A 14543-nucleotide genomic window follows, 5' to 3' on the forward strand; every position below is an offset into this window, starting at 1 on the left:
CAGATCCAGGACCTGCCTCCATAATGGTGATGCTGAGTTGTCTTGTATGCATCATAGATGGCAGAGTATGGCTCCATTGATCAATCTCCCTCTGAGCTTCTCAAATACTCCTCAGTCTGCTCACTTCATCCTGAAGCTTGGCCACCAAGCAGAAGAGTTCATTAGTCTGGTCACACCTCCCACAGGTATGCTTGTAAACACTTTTTACCTCTAGGAATATTCCTTCACACATCCCACAGCTGGAAACCCAGGTGGTCACATGCTTGAACAGGAGCTCTGTCTCTGTGGCTGCATTGGTTCTACCAGGTGCTAGAAACTCAGGAGAAGCAGAGAACTGATTTTTTTCTGGGTGGTCACCATGCTGCCACACTCCTGGCTGCTGGAAAATATATACCTGCTCATCCGTTTACACCAGCAGATGTTGCCAGGTCCAAGATTTACATTGTCTTCAAGGTGAATATTACTGAAGGTGGGTCCACACACAAATACGTATCCATTGTCATATACTTGTGTCTCATTACCATAGATACATTGGCAGATGCAGGTACCAGATGAGTGTTTCATACTGCATCATTCCAGAGCTCCAGGCATGGTAGAGCATATCTACCCTTAACTTGATAGCCAGTAGGTGCAATGTTTACTAATTTCATAAGTATCATTAGCATTACAATGCAAACAATCTCCTGCCACTGTAGGTACCCACTGCACTCTATTGTCAAAACTATGTGCAGCTTCCCATCCAGTGTTATTGAAAATAGTTAAATTTAGATTAACCTTAGATCTTAGGGTTAGTGTAACATTATTGCCTATCAGTCATTGACCTCGTCCTAATACAGATGGTATTCTTCCTGTAACTGTAGTTCTAAAGCTGGGTTGCAACTTATCTTCAATACCTGAGTTGTCCCGTGGGCAACATGAAAAGGCAGAACCTCTTAGAGACAGGTTTCGGGCATACCAGTTACAGTTATGAGTGTTCCAACAGTGATAAGGCAACACCACATTTTCCTGTAAGAGGAGGCACCTAGGTCTTGGACATAATCCAAGCCTCAGTTACAGTTAACTTGCTCCCTTTAGTGTCTACAGCATCCCATACACTCATTCCTTTGTAAAACAGTTGTCCAAATAGAACCCTGAGTTGGGTGTTTAGCCACAACCTCATGGACTTCGATAGGGTTTCACTTCTGTTTTAAAAGGAATTAGTGCAACTACTGACATGAATCCCTTATCTCAGGAGAGCACCTGAAGAGCAGCACAAAGGAATTCCAGCTGCTCCACCAAGTAAATCAGCTTCATTGGGGGCCCAACTTAAATGCCTCTATGCAAATGCAGAGCATGGGGAATAAACAAGAGGAGTTAGAGACGTGTGCATGCCTGCAGGGCTATGATCTTATTGGAATCACGGAGATGTGGTGGGATAGCTCCTATGACTGGAGTGCTGGAATGGAAGGATACAGGCTCTTTAGGAAGGACAGGCAGGGGAAAAGAGGAGGGAGTGTTGCCCTACATGTCAACAACCAGCTGGAGAGCATGGAGCTCCACCTGGGGATGGATGAGGAGCTGACCAAGAGCTTATGGGTCAGAATCAAAGGGAGGGCAGGGACAGGTGACATTATAGTGGGGGTCTGCTACAGGCAACATGACCAGGAAGACCGAGCAGATGAGGCCCTCTATAGGCAGATAGGAGCCACCTCACGTTCACAAGCCCTGGTCCTCGTGGGGGACTTCAACCACCCCAATATCTGTTGGAGGGACAACGCAGCAGGGCATAAGCAACCTAGGAGGTTCCTGGAATGTGTTGACAATAACTTCCTTCTCCAAGTGACAGAGGAGCCAACAAGGAAGGTGCTATACTAGACCATGTTCTCACCAACAAGAGGGTCTGGTGGGGAATGTGAAGGTCAAGGGCAGCCTTGGCTGCAGTGACCACGAGATGGTGGAGTGCAAGATACTTTTGGGCAGCGAGGAGGGTGCAAATCAAGATCACTACCCTGCACTTCAGGAGAGCAGACTTTGGCCTCTTCAGGGATCTGCTTGGTAGAGTACTATGGGATAGAGCCCTGGAGGGAAGAGGCACCCAAGAAAGCTGGTTAATATTCAAGGATCACCTCCTCCAAGCTCAGTAACAATGCGTCTCTACAAAGAGGAAGTCAGGCAAAAATGCCAGGAGGCCTGCATGGATGAACAAGGAGCCCCTGGACAAACTCAAAACCAAAAAGGAAGCCTACAGGGGGTGGAAGCAAGGACAGGTAGCCTAGGAAGAATACAGAGAAATTGTCCAAGCAGCCAGGGATCAGGTTAGGAAAGCTAAAGCCCTGATAGAATTAAATCTGGCCAAGGATGTCAAGGGCAACAAGAAAAGCTTCTATAGGCACATTGGTGATAAAAGGAAGACTAGGAAAAATGTGGGCTCTCCCTGGAAGGAAATGGGCGACCTGGTCACCCAGGACATGGAGAAGTCTGAGGTACTCAATGACCTTTTTGCCTCGGTCTTTACTGGCAGATGCTCCACCCACACCACCCAAGTTGCAGAAGGCAAAGGGAGCAACTGGGAGAATGAAGAATTGCTCACTGCAGGAGAATATCAGGTTCGAGACCATCTAAGGAACCTGAAGGTGCACAAGTCCATGGGCCCTGATGAGATGCATCTGAGGGTCCTGAAGGAACTGTCAGATGAAGTGGCTAATCCAGTATCCTTCATATTTGAGAAGTCGTGGCAGTCCAGTGAAGTTCCCACTGACTGGAAAGGGGTAAACAACCCCCATTTTTAAAAAAGGAAATAAGGAAGACCCGGGAAACTACAGGCTGGTCAGTCTCACCTCTGTGCCCAGCAAGATCATGGAGTAGATCTTCCTGGAAACTATGCTAAAGCATGTGGAAAATAAGGAGGTGATTGCTGACAGCCAACATGGCTTCACTAAGGGCAAATTGTTCCTGACAAATGTTGTGGCCCTCTATGACAAGGTTACAGCATTGATGGATCAGGGAAGAGCGACTGATATCATCTACCAGGACTTGTGCAAAACATTTGTCACTGTCCTGCATGGCATCCTTGTCTCTAAACTGGAGAGACATGGTTTTGACAGATGGACTACTTGGTGGAGAAGGAATTGGCTGGATGATTGCACTCAAAGTGTTGTGTTCAGCGGCTTGATATCCAAGTTGAGACCAGTGACGAATTGCATTCCTCATGGGTTGGTACTGAGACTAGTATTTAACATCTTTTTGGGTGACACGGACAGTGGGCTCAAGTGCACCCTCAGCAAGTTTGCCAACACCAAGTTCTGTGGTGTGGTTGACACACTGGAGGGAAAGGATGCCATCCAGAGGGAACTTGAAAGACTTGAGAGGTGGGCCCATGTAACCTCAGGAAGTTCAACAAGGCCAAAGTCCTGCACCTGGGTTGGGGCAATCCCAAGCACAAATAGGGGCTGGGTGGAGAATGGATTGAGAGCAGTCCTGAGGAGAAAGACTTGGGGATGTTGGTGGATGAGAAGCTCAACATGACCTGGCAATGTGTGCTTACAGCCCAGAAAGCCAACTGAATCCTGGGCTGCATCAAAAGAAGCATGGCCAGCAGGTCAAAGGAGGTGATTCTCCCCCTCTGCTCCACTCTTGTGAGATCCCATCTAGAGTACTATGTTCAGCTCTGTGGCCCCCAACATCAAAAGAACATGGCCATGTTGGAGCGAGTCCAGAGTAGGGCCATGAAGATAATCAGAGGGATGGAGCACCTCTCCTATGAAGACAGGCTGAGAGTTGGGATTGTTCATGCTGGAGAAGAGAAGGCTCCGGGGAGACCTTATGGCAACCTTTCAATACTTAAATGAGGCTTTTAAGAAAGATTTTTTACAAGGGCCTGTAGTGATGTGAGAAAATATAGTGAAAAACCTAAAACTCTGCTGCAGACAGGAGTTGCATAGGTAACAGAATCATCAAAACACAAGCAGGAGCCTCACTGTCTTGGAGAGGTCAGGAGCTCAGCCCACTCAGCACTTCAAGAAGGGACAGTTAGTACAGATGTAGATGAGCTCAACAAGAATGTAAATATAAGGAGCCTTCTGATGAGGACAGAAAACAAACTTTTTTAATTTTTGTAAAAGAAAACAAACTGCTGAAGAGATAAGACTCAAGGATATTAGGGTAAAATAATTGTGGTAGTGGGAGATCGTGACCTCCTACTCAAATGGCCCTCCTGAAGAGGGTGGATCCCCCACTTGGGGAGCATGCATAGTGAATTAAAAATGAGCTGTATATTTAAATTGAGATGAGAAAGCAACTAACCAATAATTAGTTAGTAGATATAGACTTTGGGCAGAACTAATTAACTTCATTGTATAAATATGTATTATGAGTAAAATTAAGTGTTCAAGTTAGGAGTGATCCCCCTTGTACCCGGCACTGCGGTAAACATACCTGCTTTGTAAATCTCCTTGAGTTGTTGCAGAATGGCTGTGTGATCACGGCCATGACTCCCTTGAAGATCTTTGTGAAACAAAGTTAGCGTAAGTTAGCTGAAGCAGGCCTTGCAGCTGTGCTGAGGCATGCTGATAAGGAAGTTGAGAAAAACACTGACCTTGTGCCTAATGTTGTAAATAACTTTGAGGAATTCGCGTAGACAAGAGAGAAAAAAAAATGTAGCTAGCTATCCGCAGAAACCGCAAGTAGGAGGACGTATGAAAATGTAACCCTTTAGAGCTTAACCAATCAGCAGATGACTAGTAGGCATAATTAACTGGAACTGTATATAAGACATAATCGCGCCGTAATAAATCGAAGCTTGCTTTATCACTCATATTGAGTTTGCCCGCTTGACTTCCCTTGCCGTCAACATTGAGTTGTACAGTACAATTCCGCACATCAATTTGGCGACCCAGATGGGACCCTCTCTGCCTGGCCACAGGACCGGCTGAGAGGAGGACATCCTTGGCATGCCCCGAGACTTCTCAGAGGAACTGCCTCGCTCACCCGATCGCTGCAGGGGCAGACAAGGACCATCAGCAGACCAGGTATGTTAAATGGGAAGGGGTACCTATAAGTCATGAGGAGATGTCCTACGCGAGGTAGAGAGCTGAATTGCTCACCCCTGGGTGGTCAGGGTAAAACCCGTTGGAAAGGCATCCTGTCTGGGTAACACACATGTATATGTGTCTTGATGGTAACTTGGACTCTCTTGGTTGGAACAGCAGGAGGAGTGTTTATTGTGGTGGTAATTACCTATATCTGCTGTAAGTGCCCAGTACTGTGTATATTTTGAGCTCATGTATCTGGAGTTGTTAACAACATTTGTTTTCTGTATGATTGTGTGACTGAGAAGTACAACCAAGTACAAAGCGAGTGTGGAGTTGCGATCCGCAGAACAGCTGGAGATGAACGAAGCAAAAGTGTGTGCAAGTACACTTTTATTATGTGTTCTATGTTGTATTATACTTTGTTAATGTAAGGGAGGTAGATTGGGATTCAGGTATATAAACCTCGCTGGTGTAAAGCCCGGACTACTCCTGTCCACTTTGTTATCAGTGTGATTTATATATTCGAGTTAATTGTTCCCAGTGCTTAGACTTTACTTGTCAGATGAGTGTGATTTAGTGATGGGGGGGTAAGGAGTAAGGAAGTACTGAAAATAAGCCCTCTAAATTGTATTTTAACCCATTGGAAGGAAATTGCAGGGGCGCCTGGGGGAAGCGTAAATAAGAAAACTCTCAGTAAATATTGTAATCAATGGTGGCCCCTCTATAAGATGGAGGATGAAGAAAAGTGGGCCCCAAATGGAACCCTAAATTATAACACTATATTGCAACTTGCTCGAGCTTGTCTAGACAACAATTAACATGATGAGACCTGTTTACAGAGCACAGGGGAGTGGGAGACGGATGGCACCAAGGAAAGGTAACACCTTGCTGTTAATTGATGGTAGTTAACCACCAATCAGGGATTGCCTAGTATGCAATGCTTAGCTTCAAGAACCAATCTGTTTAAAACGCGCAGCTTCTGAAAGTCTATAAAACCTCGTGCTTCTGTACAATAAATTGACATTTGCTTTCATCAAGCTGCGTCCTGTCTCTTCATTCGCCGCAAATTGGTGACCCCGACGTGATGCGTTTAAGGATCTGACGTGAAGGGCTCTCAAATCGCCTATCTGAGCGACATGCAGCGAATCCCACAGAACTTTGATCTGCTGAAAGGAAGCAGGAGCCGGCCAGAAATCCCTCCGGAGTTGAGAGGTGAGCTGTGGGAAATCCGTAATGGGGAATCAGGGTTCGTCCCCAGAAAGAGACGTATATGGACTCATGAAGGGTCTTCTAGTCAGATCCGGGAGTCCGTGCCTCAGTCTCCTCAAATGGTGACCCCTATGGTGGTGTTCCGAAGCCTTGGAAGAATAAGGACGGAAAAAAGACAACTCGTGGAAGAGGGCTGCGTTCCGGAGGAGACGGCTTGGCTGAACGATCGTCTTGCTGTCTGGACCAGGCGGACAACCTAAACCCCGAGGATAACACCTGTATTCATCGAGACAGGTGAGCAGCCAAGAAACTTTAGAGACTTTGAAAGAATGAAAGTGTGTACATACAGCAGCCAATTGTATGATGCTGCCGCGGAGGGGAACTCCGTGTCGGGAATGCATTTAGCATCTTGGTGGCAAATTCTGACTACTCTTTGCCAAGTGTGGACTAATTCTACTAACGGTGCTAAACCAAAGGAAGCTGTAAATTCCACCGACAGCGCGACTCTTCTCAAGACACCGTCAGCGATGGCGATTCCGTCCACACATCCTCTGCCCCCAAAGCTTCTGTCACTGACTGCAGCGACCCTCACAACACAGGAGCAAGCACGGGAACAGGACAACTCGGACAATGATTCCATTGACACTGATAAACCTTTTGATCCAGGTCCTATAGATCTGGAAAAGGAGCTAGACCTTTCCCCCACCCCCTTGTCTCTCCTGATGCACTGATTGTATTTTTGGGGAGGGTAAAAGGGAATCTGAGGGATTGGTGGCAGGAATGCAAGTGGGAAACACTTCAGTGATGGGTTTTGGGAGTCGCTATGGCATGTTCAGTATTTTGTCAAATCAACCGGCAGAGTGGCAGCCTGTGCAATACGAGGCTGTTAAACAGTTAAGCAAAGCAGTGCGGGAAGGGAGGATTCATAATACATTTGCTATGTCCCTTCTTGAAGTGATGGCAGACCCTTATACGCTCACACTGCATGATTGGAAGTTACTGCTTTGTATGGTACTAACTGATACAGTGTATGATGTGGTTATTTGATTTTTGTGAGCTATGTATAGTGGCCTTGACTGAAAACCTTAATCGGGGAATTGCTGTTAACTATGAGCAGTTGGCTGGAGAAATTAACTGTGCCGATTCTGTGACTCAGGCAAGGTATCCCAGGGACAACTGTTTGCAAATGAATGAGATGGCTATTAAGGCAGTCAGGATGCGGGAGTCTTGCCACAGTCTTGCAGGGTCCTAGAGTCACTAACTTTAATACTAACTTTATTGATTGGCTTCAGAATATTTTGCAACAAGTCGAACATCAGGAAGCTCAAGGGTTGCTTTTAAAACAACTAGCTGTGATAATGCCAATGAAAATTGTAAACGGGCAATTTTCACAATCGCAACCCCAACATGTGTCAAATGATTGTAACGCAGAACTCACAGCAGACTGTAATTCTCAGGCTGAGTTCTGGAATGCAGCATAATAGATTTTTGCTTCTTTAATCTCTTCTGTAAGAATAGTACACGCTCTTAACTTGCTTAGTAAATTAGGCTGCTAGCTTGCTAAACAAAGTAATACTACAAATACTGTTCTTTTTTTTCTGGCTTATTAACAGATGTTGATTCTGTCCATCATATGTTGCTACAGAACCGAGTTGCTATTGATTTTTATTATTAGCACAGGGACACAAGTGTGAAGATTTTGATAGGATGTGTTACGTGAATCTGAGTGACCACTGTGAGTTAATTTACAAAAGTATACAAAACTCAAAAGCCTTAAAGATCTGCAACAGAGCCAGGGGCGGGATGCCTTTGGTCTCTTCTTACGGCTGGGAAACTTTGGGCCATGACTCAAAAGTATTACAGGATTTATTATAATTATCTTTAACCACCTTATTGATGTTTGCCTTATGTCTCCCATGCTTTTTTTTTTTCCTGTATTCAGTGTTTAGTTGATTGTAAAATAAAGCAGGTCATGGTCACCCAGCTGCACACACCCTTTGCCTCCTCGCAATTAACAAGCAAAAAAGGGGAGGATAGAGAATGTCTGAAGAGAGATATAGGAGAGGAAGCTGGAGAATATTTGACCTAACAAGAGATGAGAGAACAGCTAAGTATCGTGAAGGGGAATAGGAAAGATAAACATGGTTATCTAGTGTTTAATAGGTGTCTGCACGCTTGTAGAGATATATAGCATTGTAACTGCATGAATGATTTCTGCCCTGAGCCTGGTGGAGCATACAGCTGCGGTTTGTGTCCGGGCTCAGAGATGTAAATAGGGGCTTCTCTGTTTTGGTAAAAGTGTTTCTCTTTGCATAAAAAAGAGAGGGAATGAAAGGAATGACCCCAGAGGTATGTTCAGAGAAGGCATGCTATGTTTTGAACTTTTTGACTGAACCAGTTCTTGTTTGGTGTGCCCTTCCACCTATGTATAATGTTAATCCAAAAGAAGATGATACTGTTTACACTTTGAATGTCGATAATTGTCTTTCTGTAGATGCTAATGTAGTAGGAGGCTATGATGGGAACGTGTCGCAGCGGTTCTTCTCTTATCCAGAGTAACAGCAGGGAAAGCATTAAAGAGTTAATTCACTTTGTTTGGTAGGCAGTTAAGAATGTGAGTCAAAATTGCCACTGCTTTTTGTTCTTGGTTCAAGGACATGGCTGTGAGGATTTTGATGGTATGTGCTGCATGGATTTTAGGCGCCCCATTGCAGCAACATGTTATCAAAATCTGAGAAAATGTCAGCCTTTTTGGCATTCATTCACTCAATTGGCAGTATTGTTTGTTTGCTATTACCTTGGTTGCTGTCATGTTTGCAAGGGCCCTGCAGAACATGGCAAACCTGGTACCTACCAGCTGTTCAAAAACAAAAAGGGGAAATTGTAAAATTGTAGGGAACAGAGACAGTGGGTTATTTTGACATTGATAATATGTCTCAGTTGTTTTTTTATTTGTTCTATTACTTATACCTTGTTTTTACTCGTTCGGTTTCAAAGGTTCTTTTTGTGCAACAGGAAGGGGGAGATGCAGGAGCGGGCTGGAAACTAGGACCATGCGCGGCAATCAGTTAGCTGAGGGGGATGTGCTTGAGCTTGTCTAGACAACAATTAACATGATGAGGCATGTTTACAGAGCACAGGGGAGTGGGAGACGGATGGTGCCAAGGAAAGGTAACACCTTGCTGTTAATTGCTGGTAGTTAACCACCAATCAGGGATTGCCTAGTATGCAAGGCTTAGCTTCAAGAACCAATCTGTTTAAAACGCGCAGCTTCTGAAAGTGTATAAAAACTCGTGCTTCTGTACAATAAATTGACATTTGCTTGCATCAAGCTGCGTCCCGTCTCTTCATTCGCCGCAGCAACTGATACTCTTCCTAAGAAGGGAAGGAAAGTGGGAGGAAGCCATATATGCAGATATGTTTTTCACTCTCCAAAACAACCCTGAATACCAGAAGAGTGTGGATTAGTACCTCCACAAGACTTCATGGTGTTAGCATTAGAGTGTGAGCATAGGAAGGAAGGGAAAGGCAAGTTGAAAACGTGTTGTTCAGCATGTAGTATAGGGCAGAGATGTATAAAGTTAGAGAAGGTAAGGGATCCTAAAGAGGGGGATTTACCAGAATATTATCGAGCTCCAGTAAGTCCCAAGCGGGAGGAGCACAGGGATTCTATCTCTGGAGGCCCCTACGCCAGTCCTGTATCCTCCTGCAGCCAAGGAAAGATAGAACAGACAGTGATACAGGCTCCGTTAAGGGAAGCGGTAGGCCCAGACAGAGAAACAGTTTTGATAAGAGTCCCATTTTCTTTGCATGATCTTGAATCCTGGAGAAACGTGGCCAAGGGCTACCATTAAGATCTTGTGGGGGTGAGCAGATATTTTCAACTTATTGTGTAGCAGCATAACCCCGATTGGGAAGATATTCAGCTACTGCTGGATCATTTGACAGAAACTGAAAAACAATTGATACTAAAAGTATCTCAAGATTTGGCTAGTGAACATCTTAAAACCACAAGGGAAGATATTAAAGATCACTTCCTTTTACAAAATCCGAGGTGGAATCCTAATCATGTCTTTGTTAGATGAAGCATGGAGAGTATATAGAAACAGGGAAGAGGAAGATAAGAAAAAAGATAGGAGGGTACTGGTGGCAGCTTTGCAGGAAACTAGGGCTCCTAGGGGAGGCAGATTTTGGAAGCCCTTAGGGAGAAACCAGTGTGCAATATGTAGACAACAAGGGCACTGGAAAAGTGAATGACCCGAAAGGTGCAGAGGAAGAGGAAGAAAAGCACATATTGAGAAGGATTTACAGGGACCTGGGGAATCTACCCTAGTGGACCCGCTGGTTCTATTAAAGCTAGGGAATCAGCAGCATAAAATAGAGTTTTTGGTTGACACAGGGGCAATGTTTTCGGTCTTAAATCAAGCACTGATGCCTATAGATGATGATTTTGCAACAGTAAGGGGAGCTACTGGCCAAAGTGAAAAGGCATATTTCTTGAAACCTCTTAGTTATAAATTAGGGAAGCAATTGGAGGTACATAAATTTCTGTACATGCCTGATTCACCTAGGCCCTTATTAGGAAGGGACTTATTAGAGCAATTGGGAGCAGAGATAAAATTTTCTGAAGGGAAATTGGAGTTTAAGGTAGGGAAGAAACAACTGATTTAAGTTCTCAGTTTAAACCTTATAAATTCTCCTACCAGCACTAACATAACTTATTCAATAAGTCCAAAACCAGGTATATCCAGGGGTATGGGCTTCTGAAGTACCAGGACGGGCAAAATCAGCTTCACCCATAATAATAAAACTTAAACAGGGAACAAAGCCAATTAGGGTTAAACAGTATCCTTTAAGATAGTAAGATAAAAGAGGGATTCAACCAATTATTGAACAATTTCTGAAATATGGATTATTGGTAGAATGTGAATCTGAGTATAATACCCCTATCCTACCAGTTAAGAAACCAGGTGGAAAGTATAGATTACTACAAGATTTAAGAACCATCAATAAGATAACAGAAGATTTGTATCCCGTGGTAGCTAATCCATATACATTATTAACTAGGTTAGGATCTGAATTGGCCTGGTTTACCATACTGGATTTAAAGGATGCATTTTTCTGCCTACCCTTAAGCCCAGAGAGCCAATTGTTATTTGTTTTTGAATGGGAAAACCCAGACTCTGGAAGAAAAACACAACTCACTTGGACTGTGCTACCACATGGTTTCAAAAATAGTCCGACTCTTTTTGGAAATCAGTTGGCCAAAGACTTAGAAAAGTAGGAGCATCCGTCAGGAATTGGAGTGATTCTGCAGTATATAGATGATATATTAATAGCTCCTGAAAACAAAGTCATGCATAGAATGGACAATAAGTTTGTTAAATTTCCTTGGATTAAATGGTTATCGAGTCTCTCCCCAGAAAGCCCATGTTGCACAACAAGTAACTTACCTTGGATACGAACTTATGGCTGGCAAGAGGATTCTAGGAACTGCAATGAAAGAAGCCATCTGCCAGACCCCGAGACCACAGATGGGTAAAGAACTTCATACCATTCTGGGCATGACAGGTTGGTGCCACTTGTGGATTTATAATTATGGGCTTCTGGTAAGACCCCTTTATGAACTCTTAAACCCAGATTCAAATACCTTGGCTTGGAATAAGGAGGCTGATGAAGCTTTTTGGAAGCTAAAACAAGAACTTATGAGAGCACCAGCGTTAGGGATACCAGATCCAGCCAAACCTTTCTGGTTATTTTCTCACAAAAAACAAGGAATAGCCTTGGGCATTCTGGCCCAAAATGTGGGGCCAGATCGGAGGGCAGTAGCTTACTTTTTTAAACAGCTTGATGAAGTAAGCAAAGGATGGCCGAGTTGTCTAAGATCAGTGGCTGCAGTAGTACTGAATATTCAAGAGGCATGAAAATTTACGTTGGGCCAAAAGATTACAGTGTTGGTATCACACACTGTATCCGCAGTCTTGGAAGCTAAAGGGGCCCATTGGCTGTCACCTCAATGATTCCTTCAGTAACAAGCTATTATGGTGGAACAAGATGATGTGCAAACTGTGGTTACTAACACTGTAAATCCAGCATCTTTTCTCAGAGGAATTGAAGGAGAACCAGTATCCCATGACTGTTTAGAGACAATTGAAGCAGTATACTCCAGCTGACCAGATCTGAAAGAAGAACCGCTAGAAGATGCTGAAGATACGTGGTATACGGATGGGAGTAGCTTCATTCAGTATGGAAAATGTAAGGCTGGGTATGCAGTAACTACCACTGATGAGGTAATAGAAGCTAAAGCCCTCCCTTCCAACACCTTGGCCCAGAAGGCAGAAATCATAGGTCTGACCCAAGCTTTAGAATTAGCAAAAGGGAAGAAAATTAACATTTGGACAGGCTCCAAATATGCATTTGGTGTAGTTCACGCTCATGGGGCAGTTTGGAGAGAGAGAGGACTACTGTCTGCCCAAGGAAAACACATAAAACATGCTGGAGAAATTCTCAAGTTATTGGAGGCAGTCCAACTGCCAGAGAAAGTGGCCATCATGCATTGCAAAACCCATCAGAAAGGAACAACAACCCAGCATATAGGCAATTCCATGGCTGATCGCAAAGCCAAAAGGGTAGCAAAAACAGGTATGGCAGAATTGCACTCTTTGATCCCAGACGGTAAAATACATATTGATTAAATAGTTAGGGAACCAAAATATTCGAAGGAAGATCAGAAACTCATTACAGATATGGGTGGGAAGGTAGAAAAGGATATGTGGGTTAAGACACCACAGGGAAAAACTATAGTATCATTTGCAGTGCTATGGGCCTTAATTATGACAGAACATCAGAAAACTCATTGAGAAGCAGAAGTCTTATACAGATATTTAAACCAGTATATTGTGGCCTGAAATCTATATACTACCATCAGACAGGTAACCCAACAATGTGAAGTCTGTTTGCAGAACAACCCTCAAACCAGCCAATGGATCATGTTGGGACAAATAGGAAAAGGGAATCACCCTGGGCAATGGTGGCAGATTGATTTTTTGGAACTTCCAAGAAAAGGGGGGGTTTCAATATTTATTGGTTATGACTGACACTTTTTTGGGTTGGCCAGAGGCATTCCCCTGCCGAACTAATAAAACTAGGGAAGTGACTAAGGCACTGGTACAAGAAATAATACCAAGATTTTGAGTCCCGGCAGTAATATCCTTGATACTGAGGATCACATTTTGTGGCCAAAACTACTCAACAAGTTAGTAAACTTTTGGGAATTGATTGGCAATTGCACACCCCATATAGGCCACAAGCAAGTGGTCAGGTGGAGAAAATGAACCACCTTATAAAATTATACATGGTAAAATTGGGATAAGAAGCTGGATTACCTCAGCCTCAGTCACTACCCTTAGCTCTTCTGAGAATTAGAACAAAACCAAGAGCCAAAGGACTAAGCCCTTTTGAGATATTATAAGGGGTGCCCTATATGACACAAATGGGGACATCTACTCAAATTGGTAATGAAGTATTAACTGATTATGTAATAAATTTGCAGAAACAGCTACGAGAAACAGAAAAGCAAGTCCTGGGAACTCGTGCCCATGGACTGGATGGGCCAGTACATAATATTGTACCAGGTGATTATGTATATGTTAGATCTTTTCCAGGTTCACCTCTGGAAGAAAAGTGGGAAGGTCCTTTCCAAGTACTGCTTACATCCCATACAGCAGTCAGAATTCAGGAACAAGCATCCTGGATCCATCATACCAGAGTGAAGGCGGCCCCTAAGTCACAATGGAAATCAACACCTACCGGACCTCTGCGGCTTCGGATCCAACGTAAAGACTGTTGATCATTTATATATTAATAGTGTTCTGTATAGTAGGAATGTAGAGGGATTTTTAAAGGCCCGAGGACATATGTTACCATTGTACGGGTTGGACAACCCAGGCCTGTTATTTAAAACTGCAGAGCAACTTTAAATTGTCCTTGAAACAAGCAGTGGGAGAAGGAAAACAAGCTATGCACAAACAAGAAGCCAGGTGCAGAGCAAGTCCTGGGAACCAAGAAATCAGCACCCTCTCATCGGCACACTCTGATCAGGCGCCTGCAGCATGCTCACCGATCAGTGACACGGACCCCCACGTGGCCAGAGACTTTTATCCAATCACCTGTGTGTAGAGTCGGGTGAGCGGCCGGTTTAAGTTATAAATATGACCTGTTTGTTTAATAAAGTGAGCACGGCATGTAGCCATATTGGTGTGATTGTCGTGACTTAGCCGACTCTCCACGGGGGACCCTCTTCGTCTGGCGCCCCAACAGGGACCC

General features: G+C 44.1%; 1 long non-coding RNA gene across 2 annotated transcripts; it reads left to right on the plus strand.

The window, feature by feature from the left end:
* Positions 1 to 4724: 4724 nt before the first annotated feature.
* LOC121080630 lies at positions 4725 to 14166 on the plus strand. Of its 2 annotated transcripts, none has more exons than XR_005825450.1 (3): positions 4725 to 5006; positions 12312 to 12508; positions 13872 to 14166. It is a non-coding gene; the product is annotated as an uncharacterized LOC121080630 (long non-coding RNA). The 2 variants fall into 2 exon arrangements; XR_005825449.1 differs by having other exon boundaries at positions 12312 to 12473.
* The last annotated feature ends 377 nt before the right edge of the window (positions 14167 to 14543 follow it).

Source organism: Falco naumanni, chromosome W (genome assembly GCF_017639655.2).
Source record: "Falco naumanni isolate bFalNau1 chromosome W, bFalNau1.pat, whole genome shotgun sequence".
Classification (NCBI taxonomy): Eukaryota; Metazoa; Chordata; class Aves; order Falconiformes; family Falconidae; genus Falco; species Falco naumanni.